At 39.1% G+C, this 22,481-nt stretch overlaps 1 protein-coding gene across 3 annotated transcripts in view; it reads right to left on the bottom strand.

Annotated features, from left to right (window-relative positions):
• The window catches only part of LOC143735333 (SLAM family member 5-like), a 43,268-nt gene extending 26,878 nt beyond the window's left edge, over window positions 1-16,390 (bottom strand). The window contains exons 1-2 of one of the 3 annotated variants that reach the window (XR_013203094.1): window positions 16,130-16,390; window positions 10,061-14,360 (exon numbers count right to left, since the gene is read on the bottom strand). The gene's annotated coding sequence lies outside the window, so the exon portion shown is untranslated. Of the gene's footprint in view, window positions 1-10,060; window positions 14,361-16,129 lie in introns of those variants that run through there. The other 2 variants (XR_013203095.1, XR_013203093.1) reach the window with 2 other exon arrangements.
• Between the last annotated feature and the right edge of the window lie 6,091 nt (window positions 16,391-22,481).

Below are 22,481 nucleotides of genomic sequence, written 5' to 3' on the forward strand. Positions count from 1 at the left end.
TCTAGAATGTAAAAAAAACACTGGGTGGATTTTTATCAATCTCAATAAATCATAAGCACTGTCTCAGAACGAGCTGTTCTAAGATTCGGTGCAATGTGACGTAGAATTGCGCAAGCCCCACCGACGAGGTTTGATTGACACTGTGGGTTTGGCATAGACCCGGCCCTCGGTGATCTGTAGCCTACACAATCCTCCACTGTTTCAATGACAGCCGGTGTTCTGACGATTTGTGCTGCCTTGTCGAAAATGTCTCCTAAGAAACAGGTTGTGGGAATGTTCTGAAATGTTCTGTTGTGGGATTTAATAATGTACATAGTAGTTTTCACTTACTTCCGACATCAGAGCCACTGAAAACGCAGTGGATGGATTTTATTTACGAATGAAAGGCGCCACTTAAACTTCCAAAACACGTTTATGTTTGCGCAAATCATTTTCTGACAGACTGTTTTGTGAACGAGGGTCAATTCAAAGCAGGTCTTGCTTCAAAGTTAATCCTCACGTGTGGATCGTTGCCTACTGTTCGTGAACGTTATCACAGTATTTGTGTTTGTAGTTCCAAAAAATTGCGCCAACGTTATCACAGTTTGTGTGTGTCTGTGTGTGTGTTGCACATCCATAATTGCAAAGGGGACCCGATTACAACTCTATAAGTACATAAATGTATCAAATAACCATTCCGAGACGTCATGGTCCATTCTCATGGTACCACATTTAAGGTGGTACACGCCAAAACAGCTATTTTTAAAACAGGCCCCAAAAATGACATTTCCAAATGGTTATAATAAATTAACTGTGGGGTATTTTGTGCTGGAACTTCACAAATACATTCTGGGGACACCCGAGACCAATATTACATCTTGTAAAAAGGGGCATAATAGGTGCTCATTAAAATACAGAAATCGTCCCAGGGGCGGCAGTGGCTCAGTTGTTCATGTAGGTTGTCTACAAACCAAAAGGTTGGTGGTTCAATCCCCGGTTCCACCTGACCAAGTGTCGAGGTGTCCATGAGCAAGACACCTAACGAGTGTGAATGAGTGGGTGAATGTGAGGCAATTTTGTAAAGCGCTTTGGTGGCCATTGGGTCTGTGAAAGCGCCTATATAAATGCAGTCCATTTACCATTTAATTGTGAAATAAACAGCGCGTCCTGTTTTGAATCAATACGGGACCCGGTTTGTCCCAAGGGGGTAATCCACCAGCCGGAAACTGAAGTCTCCCCGGGGGCAGAGAGTTTGGCAGAGAGTTGATAGGAGACAAGAGCTCAGAGAAATCAAAGCACCGCCTCTATGGAAGTAAAAAAATGGCAAATATTTTTGAAACAAAAAGCCTGTATTGTACTGTACTACTTGAAAAAAATATGCATTGCATTAACCCTGCTTTTATTTTAATGCATTGTATTTTTAGGGCTTGCTGTATGAGCTGAAATTTAGCATGGTTGAAAATTTAAGCTGTGAATATTTAAATTCAAAACATTTCAAACATATTTTCATAAGTAAAATTTCAATATCCATATTCACCTTTCATATTTCACTTCCAAAATATTCAAAGTGATTAAAAATACAACCTATAATATTCAACAGGCGGTTTTCGGTCCATTTTATTTCCCTTTTTAAATTTGCTTCCACAAATTCAATGGTTCAAATTCGACAGTAAATTCAACGTTGACATCCAGGAACTGCAGGAAAAGCAGTAGATTACAGAGCATAATCTCCATCTGCTGTTAGTTGATCTCACCAGCAGGGGGTGCAAGCGCGTGTTGTTGACGAAGACTGTTTTTCAAGTAGTACAATTCAACAGGCTTGTTGTTTCAAAAACATTTGGCATTATTTTACTTCCATAGGTCTCACAGTTCTTCGTACCTCAAGCATCTCCAGAAGCAGATAGTGTAATGACAGTTTTTTAATCAGCTCAATAATGTTCTGATTGATTAAGTTTTCATATGCGGCCTATGCCCATTTGTTAAGAAATAATGTGATAATGTACATGGTATGATTTGTTTATTACGGTTAAGGTACACAGTCAGACACATGCATTTTTAAAATAAGAAATAAGAGAGAGAAATATTTAATACATGTTTAATAATAAAAATGTGCATGTGAGAAGAAAATAACTTCCGCTTAACAAATCTAGAGAATTACATCCTTTAATACTATAGAATTGACAATAGGTCTGAATACATAGAAATAATTTAATAAATAAATAGATTTTCTTACCAATAATAAAAATAGTGTAATTAAATTTATAAATGTTTGTAGATTATAGGTTATTTATGTGTGCTATCACTGTTTGGATGGTGTTACTCCAAACAATGACAAATATGGCCATAATATGTTCACAACACCCTATACAATTACTCAAGTTCATTAGAAACTTCTCATCTTTCTAAAGTCTCCTGCACTATATATTTTTTCCAATCAAATTTAGTATTTGTTTGAGTATCAACGCATTTGTTTAATTTATAGTAAATAAGTTATCTGTTAATTTAATAAGTTAATATAATAAGTATGGTTTAGTTTAATACTCGCTGCTTAATACTTTAATACTCACTAAAGTATGGTTAACATCTCACATACATCTCCGACAAAAGGCAATTTTTTTGACGTCTCATTGTCACACTTTGTTAACGTTGTTTGTGATAGAGTGATTGCATCTTTTCACACTGATTTCAATAGCAGATAGCTTATTATAATGTCCATTGGTACTGATCTTATTACTTTCCTAAAAATATGTTTTGAGTTATGATAGGCCTAGACTACCATTGCCATACCATCGGGCCTGTGGTCATTGTGGCCCCGAGGGCTTTGGCCCCCGCTGCGGCAGCCTTATTTTTTTGTATTGATGGTGGCAACCCTAATCAGTATGATCCTGATTTTTTGTTGGATTAAAAGGTATCCCAATCTTACTGAAAAGTTTTGAACACAACTGATGATTTGATCCAAATTAAAACCAAGATTGGATTTTGTGATCTAATCTTATTTCTGAATCTTTTGAACAACTAATTTTCAAGATTTGATCCAATCCGATAGCTGAAATCCGATCAGATTACTTTTGAACAACTGGCCCCTGGAGTTAGAGTGCCATAATACCACGTGTTTACACTATTAGACTGGCGCTCTCTCGTTCAAGAATACTGTAACTGTTATTAAAAGATGCGGCAATATAAATCGATATCACAGTAGTAGAGCAACAAATCAAGTTTTAATATAATTTTAGGAAAATGTATGATGTATAATTAAAACAAAAAAAAACTAGAAGTCGCAGATTTCAAGTATTTTATTTTTATTTTATTTTTCAAATTCAGGTCTAAAATGGTTTTATCTGCAGTAAAGAGTCATTCACAAATAAGTCCAGCTTAATAAAAGACTTTCAACACTGAAAGACAATGCATTAGTTTGGTTTCAAATTACTGTCAGTAAAGATTCACTTCATGCAGGGCACTTTTGGTTCTCTGCTCCAAAAGATTCATGGTCAATAAATTATAGGGACAGTAAAAAAAACATTTTGTAATAATTTACTCGCCATCAAATGGTTACCCACATTCTTCAAAATAAATATTTTGTGTTCAGCAGAAGAATGAAATTCATACAAGTTTGGAACAACACGAGGGTGAGTAATGATGACAATTTTCAATTTTGGGTGAACTATCCCTTTAATGAATCATTCAGAGTGAAGCGCGATTCGATTTAAACCAATCTACTAATCCGTTTGGCCAATTCATTGAAAAGAACCGACTCAAAAGAACAATTCATTCACGAATCGGATTGGTTCTAATTCTAAACAGCCGACAGAAAATACCGGACATATTGGCCTTTATCGCATTTCCTGGTTTGGAACGTTCGAAATCATAGATATCATATAGAGACTAGATGCCCGAGAAGGATATTTGCTATTACTGTACTGAAATCGTTGCGAAATGCTGTTTAACTTACTGCATCAGCCGGTGTTCACCCGGCATGGAGAGGTGGGGTAACGTTAACTGTTAAAGTAATAATTACAAGAGCTTCTAGGTTATCAGATAAGCATTCAACTGCCCTGTTGTATAGGTTATTTGTGTTTGCGCACAAGATATCAGGAAGCAATGTAATACACGCATGACAGCGATGCGCAAATTGAGTTAGCCCTCCAACTTCTAGTGTTATTGATAACCTATATCTTATCACAAGCGATTTGGCTATTGATATTACAGAAGTCCTGTGGTAAAATTGCATTATTAACTTACTCCATCTACCCTTGTAAAGTTAATCCGAATAGGGCTTTAGTCTCGACATTTTCCCCTCCCACATCCACATACAATAAAAAAGGTATAGGCTTAACCCAGCTAACAGGGAACGTTCCCAGAACATTGGCTAACGTTCTCTGAAGGTTCTCTCAAAGTTATCAAAAAACGTTCTTGCAGTAACGTTATTATAACGTTGTGCTAACGTTATATGTTATTGATAAACGTTCTAAAAACGTTAGCAATAAAACGTTATATTCTACCGTTGTTAGTGGAACGTTTTAAAAACGTTATTACATTAAAAAATATATTATTCATTACAAATTTTTCATACATCTTTTTCTTAAGCAAATCAACTTCAGAAACATAATTTGTATATCCAGTGACACAATAAACTGAAAAACATTTTTTCGTTAAAATATTTTTTATGGTCAGAAAAAAAACAGATTTTAAAATAATTATGTATTCAACAGGAAATAATTCAACAACTACAGTCAATTATAAATGTGGTTTTACCTTACAAAATAAAATAATAAGATGTCAAAAAACAAAACAAAATCACCATTATTTATTAGGCTATATTTTACTTAATTGTGCAATATTTAAAAAGTAGATAAGGCTAATAGGAAAATAAACTTAGGGCTTTAAAAACATATAAGAAACAGTGTTTTTAATAACTTTTGGGATTACAGTAAAGGAAAAAACACGGAATATGTTTTATCTGATCATTCCCCATCCGTAGCGTGATAGGATGGGCGTGGTTTTGGAGTGCATGGCCCATCAATCAATCACAGCTGAACAGACGGACAACTTAGACGGCAGCTTTCATGCAAGTTGAGTGCATTTTGCTTGTTATATGAATTAAACACTTTTATCACAATGCTGATTAACTTATTTGCATGTTTCTAACATTCTAATGTTGCTAACATTCTCTCAAAGTTCTATCAAAGTTACCTAAAACGTTAGTAGAACGTTGTGCCAACGTTATATGTCATTGATAAACGTTCTAAAAACGTTAGCATTAAAACGTTATTCTTACTTGTTAGTGGAACGTTTTAAAAACGTTACTAAATTAAAAAAATATTAGTAATTACAAATTAGTCATACAGCTTTTTTCTTCTGCAAAACAACTTAAGAAATTTGTATATATAGTGACACAATGCACTGAAAAACTTTTTTTTGTTGTTAAAATATTAGTTTATGGGCAGAAAAAAAATCCCAGGTATAAAATAATTATGTATTCAAAAGGAAATGAATAAAAGTCAATTATAAATGTGGTTTTGCCTTTAAAAAAAGTATATTATATTGCATATAATATACTTACATATATTTATATTTATATATTTATATTTATATTTATATATTTATATTTTTATATTTATATTTTTATATTTTTTTATATTATATAACATATATTTATATTTATATATATTTATATTTATAATATAAATTTATATTTATATTATAAATTATATTTATAATATACTTATATATATTTATATATATATACTTTTTATAGTATATATATAATATACTATAAAAAAGTATATTATATTATATTATATTATATAATTAATTGTGCAATACTTAAAAAGTAGAAAATACTATAGGAAAATAAACTTAGGGGCTTTCAAAATATTAAAAACAGCGTTTTTAATAACTTTTGCAATTACAGTAAAGGAGAAAACACGGAATGTGTTATATCCATAGACTGTATGGTTATATCTGATCATTCCTCACATCCGTACGTTTAGCCTGAAAGGATGGGCGTGGTTTTGCAGCGCACGGCCCGTCAATCAATCACAGCTGAATAGGACAGACGTTGGAACTCTATCAGAGACGGAGACGGCACACGGCAGCTTTGAGGTAAGTTGGATGAATTTCGCGAGTTGTATGAATAAAATACTGTTATTAGTGTTGCTACCGTTACTGTGTTATTAAAGTTAACTAGATCAATATTAAAAATTACATTTGATGTAACGTTATTTATTTAGATTAACTTTTTCGCAGTGTCCTTTAGTTCACTTTTTCAATATAAGTTAGCTAAACTGATTTTCATTAGAACGCATTCTTGAGATTCAAAAGTAAATCAGCTAATGTTAGCTCGATTAGCTTAGCTATGGCCAAGCATTTTCCCCTCCAGTTTTCGGTTTCATGGGTCAAGTTCGTCATATTGAAATCTGTATTTGTAATTTTATCGTGTAAGTTGGCCGTAGTGTTTGCAAGCTCATATGTGACCTTTTAAAAACGGAAGGATATCTCCAAGCTTGGTCTTTGGATCAGCACTTGACAACAGTAACGTTAATTTAATGGACAATCGTCAGTATTTCGCATCGAAGACTAAGTACTATCTATTTGAATTGGGAAATACTGAAATCTCAAAAACTGCTTAACGAACTCAGTTAAATAGCATATTTCAAACAACACTGTTGTCTCACTTGCTCAAATTGCGTTATAATTTGTATTTGTGTGGCTTGGTGCAGTTCTAGGCGCGAGTTTCTATGGTTACCGGAGCCTCTGCAGCTGCAGTGATGAAAGCCGTTGAAAGCGAGAGTTGCGACGAACTTTGATCACGTGGTTCATGTAGCTCTCAATTTTCAAACAACTCTGCGCTCAATCTTTTGAACTAAATGAGTTTAAGCAGGACAATTTCATTATATTCGCAGCAATTTCTGCTAAATATTAACGCATAATGTGCAAAGACGACATTTACTGGAGCATTTTATTCTGGGGAGTGATGTAGAGACAACATTAATGTTTTTCTTGAGTTTAACCCTCTTGTTTCCCTATACGATAATTGGGTCACACACTCATACTCCTTGGTGGTCAAGTGACCAAACACCTTAAGTGTACCTTTTCATCAATTCAATAAATGTAAGTTACTTTATTTTAGTTCAATATTTTTTTAATATATTTTTTTAGCTTTTTGTTACTTAATAATATTTGCGCGATAATTCTGATCCATTAATGACCATTTAAAATATTTTTTCTAATGTTTATTAATTATATTACAATTTGTGTAGTATATGATGGCTAAATTAATATTTTTACTGACTTTGTGTTGTCTTTTGGAGTTTTATGAGCATTTTTATAAAGAAAAAAAATAAGTCTACTTAAAGAGGCGTTATAAATCACCTAAAATTTATGAGCCCTGACTTTTTAAACAGCTCTCAGAGGGAGAATTAGGTTAAGTTATTGTAATGTGAATCATTTTTAATAGATTAAATTGAAACAATGTATACTCTGTTAACCAGTGTATCTTAAATTGATCTTGTATGTATGTGTGACTTTTTTAGATGCCTGTCATCACACACATTCTAAGGTTGGAGAAGACAGGCTATTTGAGGAGCTGATATCGGAGACGCTTAAATTTGCACCACATCAACGTGATCAGGTCAGTGATCAGTCTTATCACAGGTCGGTGTCTTTCTGTTTTCAATCAATGTATAGTTTATAAAATGCAAATGTGCAAAATTGTTGGGAGGATTATGTTAATACATGTAAAGGCAAGGGGGGGGAAACCTGTAGACTCATGCTTATGGATAAACAAGTTGTATGTAACTCATGCCCCCTAATAGTCGACTAAACTTTAATTCATCTGTTAGTCACTGAAAAAAAGGTCCACAGGAAGTGGCAAAGTCAAATCCAGGAAATCCAAACCTTCAGCTATCATTCACCAACCTCAAATTTGGCTTATTTGAAACTAGTAGCCTGTAGTTAGCAACTTTACATGGCCATTCACTCTAATGTTAACCTTGATAAATGTGCAGTATTATTGGCGCATATCCAAGTGTTCATGCAGATCACTTGCATTTTTTCCTGATAACATTGGAAAGAACTTAAAATACTAATTTTTGGTCGTATAGACATCATTCGAAACAGTTACAGTACTTTTATTTGTGCACATTGACAATAACAAAACGCTGTGCTTTTGTAATATAAAGTAAACAAACAGGATCTGATCTCTGTCGTCTTGGTCTCTGAACTGCAGTGCGTCACATAAATGAACCGAAACTCAGCTTATAGGCTGCTTGCCTCACAGACACGAGAAATATATCTATAGAAATCTTGAAATGTCTACTTTTAAATGAACCAATTTGAATAGAAAATAAATACTCTCTGATTATGTAATCTGTATGAAGGGTACATTTCTCTCTAAAGGCGCAGCCACTATACTGCGGAGATCAGCTTCATCTTTACAGCCAAAACTCAGAAAACACTAGTTTATTTGAAGAGTTAATTTGCAAAAACTGATAAATGCCATGTTTAAAAAAAAATTAACTGAACCGTGCATTATTCTCCACATATTGCACGTTCTGAACCCTAAACACGTTTTGTCACAAAAGCCGGTATTGTTCACTGTCAAGGCATCGTGAGTCCATGTTTTACAGCAGAAACCAGCCTTAAATTTAAACAATAAAACTTATAAATGGTTGATTTAAACAAGGTTATCATTAGATTGAAGTTTTGGCTCATTAATGTAATTCAAACTTTAAGAGTGCGTTAAAATAGAAACAATAAAAAGTCCTTGAGTCCTTGGAAAGCAATAGAAATTTAGTAGCATCTGACTCTGAGCTTTGAGAGGGCTTTGGGACAAAGAGCAGAGAGCTTGTCTCATATCTTCATGTTTTCTCCCAATATTCCAAAGCAAATTAAACTGTTTGTAAATGGTAAGAAAATCAAGTGAGATCTTCTGCATGAGCAAGTACAGCATCCCAGTGCTTTTATACTAATCTTGCCACACTTTAATACAACACTGTTTTCTTTTCTCCCTGCAATATCTCCAGAGATCCTCTCAGGGTTCATTCCAGTCCAGTCCGATGTGCCGGAAGTGGAGCTGACGTGGATAATGCCATTTAAATAGTTTTTATTTTTCTATTGTCATGTCTAGTTTTAGGTTTTGTTTCATGTTTCATTATTTTGAAGTTTAATCACAGTTTGTTCTATGTTTAGTCCAGGTTTATTTTCATGTTAATTTCATTTTTCAATTAAACCCAAGTCTGTTTCATTTGTGTCTGTATCTTGGAATAAACTACACTTTGGTTCACTTCATCTCGCCTTCAGTGGACTACATTACACATATTATAGACATGATTCATAGGTCTTTTTGTTTTTACAATAATTATCTTTTTGTCTTAATTTTAAAATCTGAATGGTTCTTACGTTTAAGGTGCTTTCATAAAATGATTATCATGTATGATATACATTATATGCAAAACATTGAGAGTTTAAATAAGTGAATGGAACGTTTTAAGAACGTTTTTCATAATCTTAGAAAACATTAAGATAACGTTTATATAACGGGATAATTGAACGTTCTAATACCGTTTGAATAACGTTATTATAACCAAGCAAGAACGTTAATACAATGTTTATATAACAAGATAATTGAACGTTCTAATAACGTTTTGAATAATGTTCTTATAACCAAGCAATAACGTTAATGCAACGTTTATATAACGAGATAATTAAACGTTCTAATAACGTTTTGAATAGCGTTCTCATAACAAATCAATAACGTTAATACAACGTTTATATAATGAAATAATTGAACGTTCTAATAACGTTTTTAATTAATGTTGTCCGAAATTAATTTTTAAAAATTTCTGATGCAAACACGTTGAAAATCTTCTTCTCAATTTTTATTACAGGTGGCTGCGTTAAGCCTAGTTCACACTACATGATTTTAAAACGTCGGGCTGAACTGTGCGGTTCACACTACATGACTTGCTCTCTGAGAAATCAGGAGTGTTCAAGTTGTTGAGCTGTTCACACCACACGACACAGCGTGATTGATCCGCAACAGGAGGTAACGCACTACACGAGTTGACAACAACTCTGTCAATTCAATTCAATTCAATTCAAATTTATTTGTATAGCGCTTTTCACAATACACATTGTCTCAAAGCAGCTTTACAGAAATTGCATTTCGGAAATGTACATAGAAAAATACAGTTAGTTAATCAAGTATTAATTTATGGCATAACATATCGCCGGCTTTGAGTCGTCTCTTCACAGGCGTCGAGTCGTCTCTTCACAGGCGTTGGGGCATCTGAAGTCTCCGTGAGAGGCTGGATACAAACTGGAGCTGACGAACGCTATTTACCTCGGGACTAGCGTCCCGAGATAACAGCAGAAAGGCAGATGGGAAATAATTAGCATAGCTGATGTTCATAATGTTAATGCATTCGAACCGATTCAGCAGTATCAAAGGTTAAGCATTAAGTGAATGCTTGGTTAAAGAGATGCGTCTTTAATCTAGTTTTAAACTGGGACAGCGAGTCTGAGGCTCGTACAATATCAGGAAGGCTATTCCAGAGTTTAGGAGCTAAATGCGAGAACGCCCTCCCTCCTTTAGTGGACTTAGATATCCTAGGAATGACCAGAAGCCTCGAATTTAGTGATCTTAAAGAGCGCGATGGATTGTATGGCGATAGAAGGTCTGTTAAATACACAGGAGCTAAACCATTTAGGGCTTTATAGGTCAGTAGGAATACTTTGTAATTGATACGTAACTTAATAGGTAACCAGTGTAGAGATGATAAAATAGGTGTTATATGATCATATTTTCTTGATCTAGTAAGAACTCTAGCAGCTGCATTTTGCACTAACTGTAGCTTGTTAATTGAGGATGTAGGACAGCCAGCTAATAAAGCATTACAGTAATCTAGTCTCGAGGTCATGAAAGCATGAACTAACTTTTCTGCATCAGAAACAGATAGCATGTTGCGTAGCTTAGCAATGTTTCTAAGGTGGAAAAAGGCTGTTCTTGTAATATATGAAATATGATTTTCGAAAGTCAAGTTGCGGTCTAGTATAACACCCAGGTCTTTTACTGTAGTGGATAAAGTAACAGGACATCCTTCTAAATTAAAGATGTATTGTAAGGGATTTTGTGGGTAGTTTTTTGGACCAATAAGTAGTACCTCCGTTTTATCTGAATTTAATAGCAGGAAATTACACGTCATCCAGCATTTTATATCATTTAGACACTCTGTCAATTTAGATAAGTTAGTGTTTTCATCTGGTCGTGATGAGATATATAATTGAGTGTCATCAGCATAACAGTGGAAATTAATTCCATGTTTTCTTATAATATTACCAAGTGGCAGCATATATATTGAGAATAGCAGAGGGCCTAACACCGATCCTTGCGGCACTCCATAGTCTACTGACGTTATCTTTGATTTTTCCCCATTTAGACAGACAAAATGGTAACGGTCTGATAAGTAAGATCTAAACCAGCTTAATGCCTGTCCCTGAACACCAGTGTAGTTTTGTAGTCGATCCAGGAGTATTTTATGATCGATAGTGTCGAACGCAGCGCTTAGATCGAGTAGAACTAGTATTGAGATACAGCCTTGGTCAGAAGCTAAAAGTAAATCATTTGTAATTTTAACTAGCGCAGTTTCTGTGCTATGATGCGGTCTGAATCCCGACTGGAATTTTTCATAGATATCATTTTCTTGTAAGAAAGAGCACAATTGAGCGGACACAATTTTTTCTAGTATTTTAGACATAAATGGAAGATTTGAGATGGGTCTGTAATTTGCTAAGTTATTTGGATCTAATTGCGGTTTCTTAATGAGAGGTTTTATTACTGCCAGCTTGAATATTTTTGGAACATGACCTAAAAATAAAGACGAGTTAATAATATTAAGAAGAGGCTCTTCGACTACAGGTAACACTTCTTTCAGTAGTTTAGTGGGTATTGGATCTAATAAACATGTTGTTGGTTTCGATGCAATGATAAGTTTATTTAGCTCTTCCTGTCCTATAGTTGTAAATCGGTGTAGTTGTTCTAGAGGGGCCATAATTGAGGCTGAATCATAAGACATCATAGAGGATTGTATATTTACAATTGTGTTTCGGATGCTTTCTATTTTCTCATTGAAGTAATTCATAAAATCATTACTACTATATTGTAATGGAATATTTTGCTCTGGTGATGTTTGTTTATTTGTTAGTCTAGCCACGGTGTTGAATAAAAACCTTGGATTATTTTGGTTATTTTCTATTAGTTTGCGGAGATGCTCAGCCCTTGCTGCTTTTAGAGCCTTTTTATAACGTGACATACTGTCTTTCCACGCGATTCTAAAGACCTCTAAATTAGTTTGTTTCCATTTACGCTCTAAGTTACGAGTTTCTCTCTTGATTGCATGCGTAGCACTGTTGTACCATGGTGCTTTAGTTTTCTCTCTTACCTTTTTTAATCTAATTGGTGCAACAATATCTAGTGTACTAGAGAACATGGTGCTCAAACTGCTAGTCATTTCCTCTAGTTCATCTGTTTGTTTGGGTGCACTGCGCAGCTGAGATAGATCAGGTAAGCTATTTGAGAATCTATCTATAGTGGTTGGAAGGATTGTTCTGCCTGGTCGATAACGTTGCGCAACGTGACAAATTTCAGCAGTACGTATTATACAAGTTACCATGTAATGATCAGTGAGATCATCACTTTGCGGTATAATATTTATATCAGTTGGATTGGTTCCATATGATATAATTAAATCTAGTGTATGATTTAGACGATGAGTGGGACCGCTGACGTTTTGCGTGACCCCAAAGGAGTTTAATAAATCTGTAAACGCAGTCCCTAACGCATCATTTGTATTATCTACGTGTATGTTAAAGTCTCCAACAATTATTGCTTTATCGACATTGACCAATAGATCTGAGAGAAAGTATGCAAACTCTTTTAGGAAATCAGCATAGGGCCCTGGAGGTCTATATAGGGTAGCCAAGGCTAGAGATAATATGGATTTGTTTCTTGCATCTAAGAGCGTAACATTTAGCACAAGTACTTCAAACGAATTAAACCTGTGACCTGTTTTCTGAGTAACATTAAGAATATCTCTATAGATTGTTGCAACCCCGCCGCCACGACCGATCAGACGGGGCTCATGCTTATAACAGTATCCTGGTGGAGTGGACTCATTTAGACCGAAATAATCATTTGGTTTAAGCCAGGTTTCAGTAAGGCAAAGTACATCGAAACTATTATCTGTGACCATTTCATTTACAATAACCGCCTTAGGTGTGAGCGATCTAATGTTTAGAAGACCTAGCTTTAGAAATTGTTTTTGTTCACTGATATTTAGATTTTTTGGTTTAATTACAATAAGATTTTTGCTAGATCCTACACTAGATTTATTGTTTGGCCTCACTAAGCGAGGAATAGACACAGTTTCTATATAATGTTCTACACTACTTATATCAATTAAGTTGGGACAGCAAAGACTGTGATTTGGACTTTGACTTACTAGTCATATGGTGTGTAACGTCTTGGAGATGTTGTCGGACAGAACAGCCGCTCCGATTCTGCTGGGGTGCAGGCCATCAGCACGGTAGAGCCTAGGTCGCTCCCAGAACAGATTCCAATTATTTACAAAGAGCAGTTTCTGTTCATTACACCATGACATTAACCATTCATTTAGAGCAAATAATCTACTGAACCTTTCTTGTCCTAGTCGGTACGTGGGAAGCGGTCCAGACACGATGATAGTTGCTTCAGGCGATGTGCTGCGAACCGTCTCGATCAGGCTTCTGTAGTCCTTCTTCAGAACCTCCGTCTGCCGCAGCCTGATGTCGTTCGTCCCGGCGTGTAGGACCACAGCTCCGACGCGCTCGTCACCGTTCAGGATCTCGGGAATCTGTGCAGCGACATCAAGAACACGAGCACCAGGAAAACAGTGAGTGCGCACCTTACGCTTACCTGAGGTAGCACGGACATGACGGACCATGGAAGTGCCGATGATCACGGCGGCGTCACGTTCCGGCTCGCGAAGAGGGGAGAAGCGGTTCCGGGTGGAGATCTCGAAGACCGGGAGGGGGGGGGGAAGTCCTTGGTCTGGTCCTGGCTCGTGTCTTCCGCTGTGGGATCACCCAGGGTCCGTGGTGTTGCCTCGGTGCCGGAGTGAATGAAGGCAGAGATGATCGCGTCCTCCTGGGCAGAGAAACGCACGGAGTAGACGAAGTCGGAGTCAAAAAGTTACTAACCACTGACTTGTGAGCATCGGCGCGTGATGTTTCGAGCGTTGATCGCCGATCTCGCAGCTCGGCTTGCTTCACCAGCAGAACGCGGATCTGTTTCTCCACCGACTCCAGCTCCAATCGTACCGAAACCAGCTCGAATGTGTCCTCACCTGCACTCAGAGGTAACGTTAGACACACATCCGATATGTTCGCCATTATAACAGATGAACAGTAAATTAGTAGTGATACTACCAATATCACTACTAATTTAGGACTGAAATGATGGATATAACACGTATCCTTTCAGTCAAACGGGTGTAAAATGAGAGGGTCGATAGGCGCGAGGCCACGCGTGAAATGCTAGCGGGCTAAAGGCTAGTAGCCGAGATTCGGAAAGTTGGATCTAAGTAGCGATATCAAAGCAATCCGATTGTTTTTTATAAGGAATAGTGTCGAGGATAAGTTCACATGATATAAAAATAGAAAGTGCTTGTTTATAAATGAGTGGTAAAGAAGAAAATCAGCGATTAATGAATCAATTCGACGGAGCTCCAAACACAAACACAGATCGCACGCGCATGCGCATGCCCTTTTCCTCACCCAACGATTCCATCTTGTCTACAAATCTATCTGTCTAATGTCTATCTTGACGCGAAACAGCACGCGCCAATACACAGCAAAGAACAACACAACACGCGAATATGGACGTCAGACAGAAACTAGTGCTGCAAACTGTTTGCGCGATGATTTGCTCCGAGAAAAAACGCAAAAAAAAGAAAAAATAAGAGAGTATGGGCGAAAGAGTGGATCTGCATACGCGAAGAGCAGGTCTGTGCTACAGAGAGCGTTGGAGGTGAGTACAACATGTTTATAGCCTATCGGAGATGTAGCTGCATGTTTATGTTTAGCTGATGGCAAAAATCACGTATTTACCCGGTGACCTCAACTCATGCGTTGCTGTGATTGGCTGTTGCTCATGACATCAGTGAGATTGAGTTGTGCGACAGCTCTGGATATCTAGCATGCTAGATATTTTTCTAGGCTCGGCGACGCGTCTGCGAGGGTCTTTGATGCGTTGTTGGCTCTTTCATACTAACAGATTGGCAAGCGTTCATCGCTCGCTAATCCCCCGCGATTTGCACGCGATAACACCCTGACCTGTCGGCGAGCTCAACGATTTGCAAATCGGGCTTAAAATCATGTAGTGTGAACTAGGCTTTAGGTGGATTCGGTGGCTGCGTTCTGTGTGTGAGAGAGAGAGAGAGAGAGAGAGAGAGAGAGAGAGAGAGAGAGAGAGAGAGAGAGAGAGAGAGAGTGTGTGTGTGTGTCTGTTCGTGTTTGTTTGTGTGTCTGTTCGTGTGTATGTGCGTGTCACAAATCATAAATTGTTTCTTCAACTTATTAAAATATCTTACTTTGCAACTATCTGTTTCTGCTTCTTTATTATATTTATAGTGTGTGATTTATAAAATACATTATATCCTTCACACATAATGTGTCTGGTCACTTTATATCTTATATCAGAATATTATATTACTGTTAAGCCTACTATGGATATTAAAATACGCCGAACCATGTGTCCTGTATCATAGCTACATGAATGACCTTTGCAGCAAAAAAAAACGCGTGAAAATCAGTTCAGTATTCAGTGAGATATGATTAATTTAATGCGCTGACAGCTCATTTCACCTGCCATTCAGATTACACTGAGCGGAGCGGGTGACCAATTTAAGATGGCGGCTCCAATTCTCGTCCGTGCCAATAGGCAGTAGCGGTCGATAGGGCGTCTACCTATATGATGTCTATGTTCGAAATCGCCAAGCAGTGTACTCGGACTTCCGGTGGTTACTTAGCTACCAGATAAACTATGGCTGCCTCCTCTCGCCGATGCTATTGCAGTGTACCGGGTTGTTCAACATCAAAACAAAGACAGCCATACCTTAGCTTCCATGACTTCCCAAAAGACGAACACCTCCGCAAGGCTTGGGTGAGATTGATAAGGAGGGACGAAGGTCCTTCGTTCCATATGAGTCGGGGTAGTACGTTTGTGTGCAGCTTGAACTTTGACGAGGAAAGCATTTACGTCTCGAAAAGTGGGCGGTGGAGACTAAAATCCGGTACTACACAGTGCCTCACTGCGGTCAAGTGGGCCGCGCGTTGAAAATACACGGTCAAGCCAGCCGCATATATTTTTTAGTATGCGCGTCTAATCGTGTACTTACGGTATGGGTGCTGAAAGAGGTCAAACTTGATTTTTAGACTCTATTTTCTGCTATTTTCCATCTTATTAGGGCACAAATAATATATATATTTTTACTATTTTAATGTTTGTATGCCTAAATATGATTAACATTAATTATTACATAATTTATTCATGTTCATATTCATTTAAATTTCATACATCCTTAATATTTTTACATTTTTATTTTTAATGTTTATATATATATATAGTATACATTAATTATTATAATATATTTATTAATGCTAATGAAATGGAATATTAATGTTATTTATCATACATTTATTTTCAATTTTTATTGTTGATTTAATTATTATATATCATGTATTAATGTTTATTTACTTATTTTTAATTTAAATGTATATATATATATATATATATATATATATTAGTATACATTATTGTAATATATTTATTAATGCTAATGATATCTGTAATATTGATGTTAATTATCATACATTTATTTTACATTTGTATTGTTGATTTTAATGTTTGTGTATATATAAAGTATACATTTAATTATTTTACATCATGTATAAATGTTTATTTACTTATTTACTTACATTTTTCATGTTAATGTAAATGACACATATGATACAACAGGCTTTTGGTGGCTTTAATCTGTCAATTATCCATGAATTGCATATATGAACAATAAAAACCTGATCTATGAAATATGCTTGCATACCTGATAAATGAAACACAAATGATATTTAAAACACACGCACACACACACAATTTATATATACAAGTATGTTATATTACTGTATAGTTTTGGAGAAAAGGCAAACTCACCCCACACATCAAAGTGCATTCTATCACTTACACCATGTCCCATTTCAAACACTCATAAAAAGTGTTACTTCATAGGTTTGCCCATTCTAACATTTGATTAATGTTCAGAGTGACTCTGACTATTACTGTAATTATTGTCAAGTAATTTTACTGTATAGTTTTGGAGAAAGGTAAAGGCAAACTCACCCCAATCATCAAAACTGCATTCTATCACTTAAACCATATCACATGTTCAAATACTCATAAAAAAGTGTTCCTTCATAGGTTTGCTCATTTGTCCATTGGATTCCTGTTCAGAGTGACCCTGACTATTACTGTAATTATTTTCAAGTCATTTTACTGTATAGTTTTGGAGAAAAGTAAAGGCAAACACCCCAATCATCAAACTGCATTCTAGCACTTACACCATGTCACATGTTCAAACACTCATAAAAAAGTGTTCCTTCATAGGTTTGCTCATTTTTTCATTGGATTCCTGTTCAGAGTGACTCTGACTATTACTTTAATTATTTTCAGGTAATTTTACTGTATAGTTTTGGAGAAAAGTAAAGGCAAACTCAACCCCATCCATCAAAGTGCATTCTATCACTTACACCATGTCCCATTTTCAAACACTCATAAAAAGTGTTCCTTCATAGGTTTCCTCATTCTTTCATTTGATTACAGGCCAGAGTGACCCTGACTATTGCTGTGTTTATTATCAAGTCATTTTACTCTATAGTCTGGAGAAAAGTAAAGGCAAACTCACCCCAAACATCAGAGTGCATTCTATCACTTACACCATGTCCCATTTTTAAACAGTCATAAAAAGTGTTCCTTCATAGTTTTGCTCATTCTTTTGATTCCTGTTCAGACTGACCCTGGCTATTACTGTAATTATTTTCAAGTAATTTTACTGTATAGTTTTGGAGAAAAGTAAAGGCAAACTCACCCCAATCATCAGAGTGCATTCTATCACTTACACCATGTCACATGTTCAAACACTCATAAAAAGTGTTCCTCCATAGGTTTGCTCATTCTCTCATTTGATTACTGTATTACTGTAATTATTTTCAAGTCATTATACTGTATAGTTTTGGAGAAAAGAAAAGACCAATTCACCCCCAATATCAAAGTGATTTTCCTTTAGAGGTTTGCTCATTCTTTCAATGCATTCCTGTTCAGAGTGACCCTGACAATTTTTTTTACTGTATCAATTTTCATTGTACCATTGTTAAACACTAAATTATTTGCATTTTTGAAGGCATTGTTGTGCAAACATACCATGCTTATTTTTTATATATTTAAATATTTTATATATTTTTTATATATTATATTACATAATTACCATATGTAATTTTAACTTACAGTATTTAATGTACAGTTGTGGACAAAATTACATGGAAATACATCATGTACACAATGTCTTCTTGCATTTTACGTATTATTGTCATTTTAGTCAAAACCTTGTTTTTAACTATAAGAAATGATTATGTTCATCATCCGTTTGAGAAGTAATTTTTTTGTCAATGGTTACTACCTCACCTTTAGTTTCTTATGTCTGCATTTTATATCCTTATGTCTATGTTTAGTCTTTTGTGTTATGACGGTGGAAAATGAACCCAGGCGCAGACAGGATGCAGTGACACAAAGTTCCCTTTCGTAGTCACTCCGAGTTACGTCGGATGACGACGAATGGGGGTTTCGCTTAGAACACCTATCGACTTCTAGTATTACAAAACGAGCCAATGGCGATGAAATGCCATGGGTCTACGGAATTTGCATAGCGTATCTCCGCCCCACCGCGTGGGTATAAAAGGAGGACGCCGGCAACATACAGATATGTCTTCGCTGAGGAGCCGAGACTGAACTCAGGCGTCTACCCAGCGGTACAGCGGAAGTGGCAGGGAGACGTAACGTCTCCGTTCCCTACTCAGGGAACGAGGGTTACATACGTAACCGAGACGTTCCCTTTCGTAGTCACTCCGAATTACGTCGGATGACGACGAATGGGGGTCCCCGTGTAATCACGCCACCTTCACAGCTGTCTTCCAGTGCCCTGCGAAAGTCTGATCCCCCTGTCGTGATACTGGCACGGATGAAGGAGTCCTACTTAACACAGGAATACCAAGGTACACTGGGAAGCATATCACAGAGGAAATATGCCGCAGCATGCCTACCCGTAGGGAGGACGTAAGAACACACATATGGCCGGAGGGCTTCATATGGAGGAACGCTGGAGTGACCAGCCCGAGGGGTGGCAACTTTCAATTCCAGGAGTGGCAAAGTGGCTTGCCAAGGGAAAGACACATGCTCAAGGAGGCTTACAGTGGAAATACACATGTGGGGGTTACTCAGGGGAGGAACCATGCACACGGAGGCACCTAGCCGACGCACAGGCAATAGACACTGGCGCCAGTGTCAACAGTGCTGGAGGAACTCAGGGCTTCAGAGAGGAAGGCTCACCTGAGGAATATCGCACGTACCCAGTCCATGGAGTGGAGTGGCGAGCAAGCGAAGACACCTGAGCGGGTCCAGTACTAGCTGACTGGAGCGAGTACACGAGAGGACACAGGCTCCACTCGGAGATTATAAAATCTGGCGAATGTGTTGGGTGTCGCCCAGCCTGCAGCTCTACAGATGTCTGCCAGCGAGGTGCCATGCGCTAGAGCCCAAGTCTGAGGTCCTGAAACACTGCGTCCTGTCTACGTAAGCACGGAGAGCGCGTAGAGGACAGAGCAGTGCCAAGGCTGGGTCTGCCTCCTCCAGGGGCAGCGCTTGCAGGTTCACCACCTGGTCCCGGAAGGGAGTGGTGGGAACCTTGGGCACATATCCAGGCCGGGGTCTCAGGATCACGTGAGAGTGACCGGGCCCGAATTCCAGGCACGCTTCGTCAACGGAGAATGCGTGCAGGTCCCCTACCCTCTTGATGGAGGCCAATGCAACCAGGAGCGCTGTCTTTATAGACAGGAACGTAAGCTCAACAGGTAAGCTCAAAGGGAGGCCTCTGTAAGGCATTTAACACCACTGAGAGGTCCCAAGAGGGAATGAGAGGAGGGCGAGGAGGATTCAGTCTCCTCGCTCCTCTCAGGAACCTGACGATCAGGTCGTGCTTCCACAGAGACTTACCTTCAACTGCTTCGTGATATGCGGCGATAGCGGCTACATACACCTTCAGGGTGGAGGGAGACAGCCTTCGCTCCAGCCCATCTTGCAGGAAGGAAAGCACGACAGAGATCGAGCATCTCCTGGGGTCTTCTCGGCGAGAAGAGCACCAGTTGACGAAGAGGTTCCACTTCAACGCATAGACATGTCTCGTGGATGATGCTCTAGTGGAAGTGATGGTAGCCGCCACCGCTGGTGGCAGGGTACTCAAACCTGCCTCGTCCAGGAGCCACACGTGGAGCCTCCAAAGATCGGGTCGAGGGTGCCCCGTCTCTGAGAAAGGAGATCCTTCCTCAGAGGAATTGGCCAAGGAGGTGCTGTTGCGAGGAGTATCAGTTCGGAGAACCAGGTCCGGGTGGGCCAGTAGGGCGCAACCAGAATGACCTGCTCCTCGTCCTCCTTGATCTTGCACAAGGTCCGTGCTAGAAGGCTCACTGGGGGAAACGCATATTTGCGTAGGCCCCGCGGCCAGCTGTGCGCCAGTGCATCCGTGCCGAGGGTGCCCTCGGACAGGGAGTAATACAGGGCGCAATGGGATGAGTTGTGGGAGGCAAACAGGTCTATCTGTGCGTCCCGGAACTGGTCCCAAATTTAGCTGGACCGACTGGGGATGGAGTCGCCATTCGCCGGAGACGGGCCGAAACCGTGACGGCTGCAAAGTTCCGATCTCCCGTAATGTAGATTGCACGAAGGGACCTCAGGTGCTTCTGACTCCCCAAGAGGAGGTGGCGTGCGAGTTGCGTCATACGGCGGGAGCGTAGACCAGCCTGACGGTTGATGTACGCTACTGTCGCGGTAATGTCTGAACGGACTAGTACGTGTTGACCCTGGAGCAAAGTGCGAAAAACGGTGCAGGGCAAGGCGAACTGCCAACAACTCGAGGCAATTGACATGCAGAAGGCGCTGGGGTCCTGTCCAGGAGCCCGCGGCAGCATGTCCGTTGCGCATGGCGCCCCAGCCTGTGGAAGAGGCATCTGTGGAGACAACAACATGCCTGGAAACTCGTTCTAGGGGAACACCGGTCCGTAGAAAACTGAGGTTCCTCCACGGGGTGAAGGTCTGACGGCAGGTCGGAGTCACTGGAACTCGGAGCGTGCCATGATGCCTTGCCCACCTCGGGACTCGATCGCGAAGCCACAGCTGAAGCGGTCTCATATGAAGCAATCCGAGCGGCGTTGCTGTGGCTGCAGATGCCATATGCCCCAGGAGCCTCTGAAACTATTTCAGTTGGACCGCACTCTTGCCATCGAACTGTCGAAGACAAGTCAGCAGTGAGTGTGCGCGCTCGCTCGTAAGGTGCGCGGACATAGCGACCGAGTCGATCTCCATACCGAGAAAAGAGATCCTCTGCACGGGGGTTTGCTCTTCAAGTTTGCTCTTCTCCCAGTTGACCCGAAGGCCCAGACTGGCTAGGTTCCGGCGCACTAAGTCTCTGTGTTCGCAAACCTGATCTCGAGAGTGAGCTAATATAAGCCAGTCGTCGAGGTAATTCAGGATGCAAACCCCGTGTTCGCATAGGGGAACAAGGGCTGCCTCGACGACCTTCGTAAAGACGCGAGGAGACAGAGCCAACCCGAATGGGAGAACCGCATACTGGTATGCCTGCCCCTCGAAAGCAAACCGAAGAAACGGTCTGTGTCGAGGTAAAATGGAGACATGAAAGTGGGCGTCCTTCAGGTCTATCGCTGCAAACCAATCCAATTGGCCATGAGCATCTTGAACGGCAGCCTGTGAAGGGAGCGGTTCAAGACGCGCAGATCCAGGATCGGCCGTAACCCACCGGTCTTCTTGGGGACAATGATGTACGGGCTGTAAAACCCTGACTTCATCTCGGCTGGAGGGACAGTCTCGATTGCACCCTTCGCCAGCAGGGTAGCAACCTCCGCTCTCATGATAGGGGCATTGCCACCGACCATAGTGAAGCGAACTCCCCTGAAGCGGGGAGGAGACCGTGCGAACTGAATCGCATAGCCAGGCCTGATAGTTCGGGCGGCCCAGCGGGACAGGCTGGGAAGCTCTAACCAAGCTGCCAGAAACTGAACCAGCGGGGTCATGCGAACCACAGACGTCCTCCCGGAGGGGCAGCGAAGCGGAGTGACCGGCCTAGGCGAGG

The sequence above is a fragment of the Siphateles boraxobius genome, unplaced genomic scaffold (assembly GCF_051911475.1).
Source record: "Siphateles boraxobius isolate OS27281-9 unplaced genomic scaffold, OSU_SipBor_1 13, whole genome shotgun sequence".
Classification (NCBI taxonomy): Eukaryota; Metazoa; Chordata; class Actinopteri; order Cypriniformes; family Leuciscidae; genus Siphateles; species Siphateles boraxobius.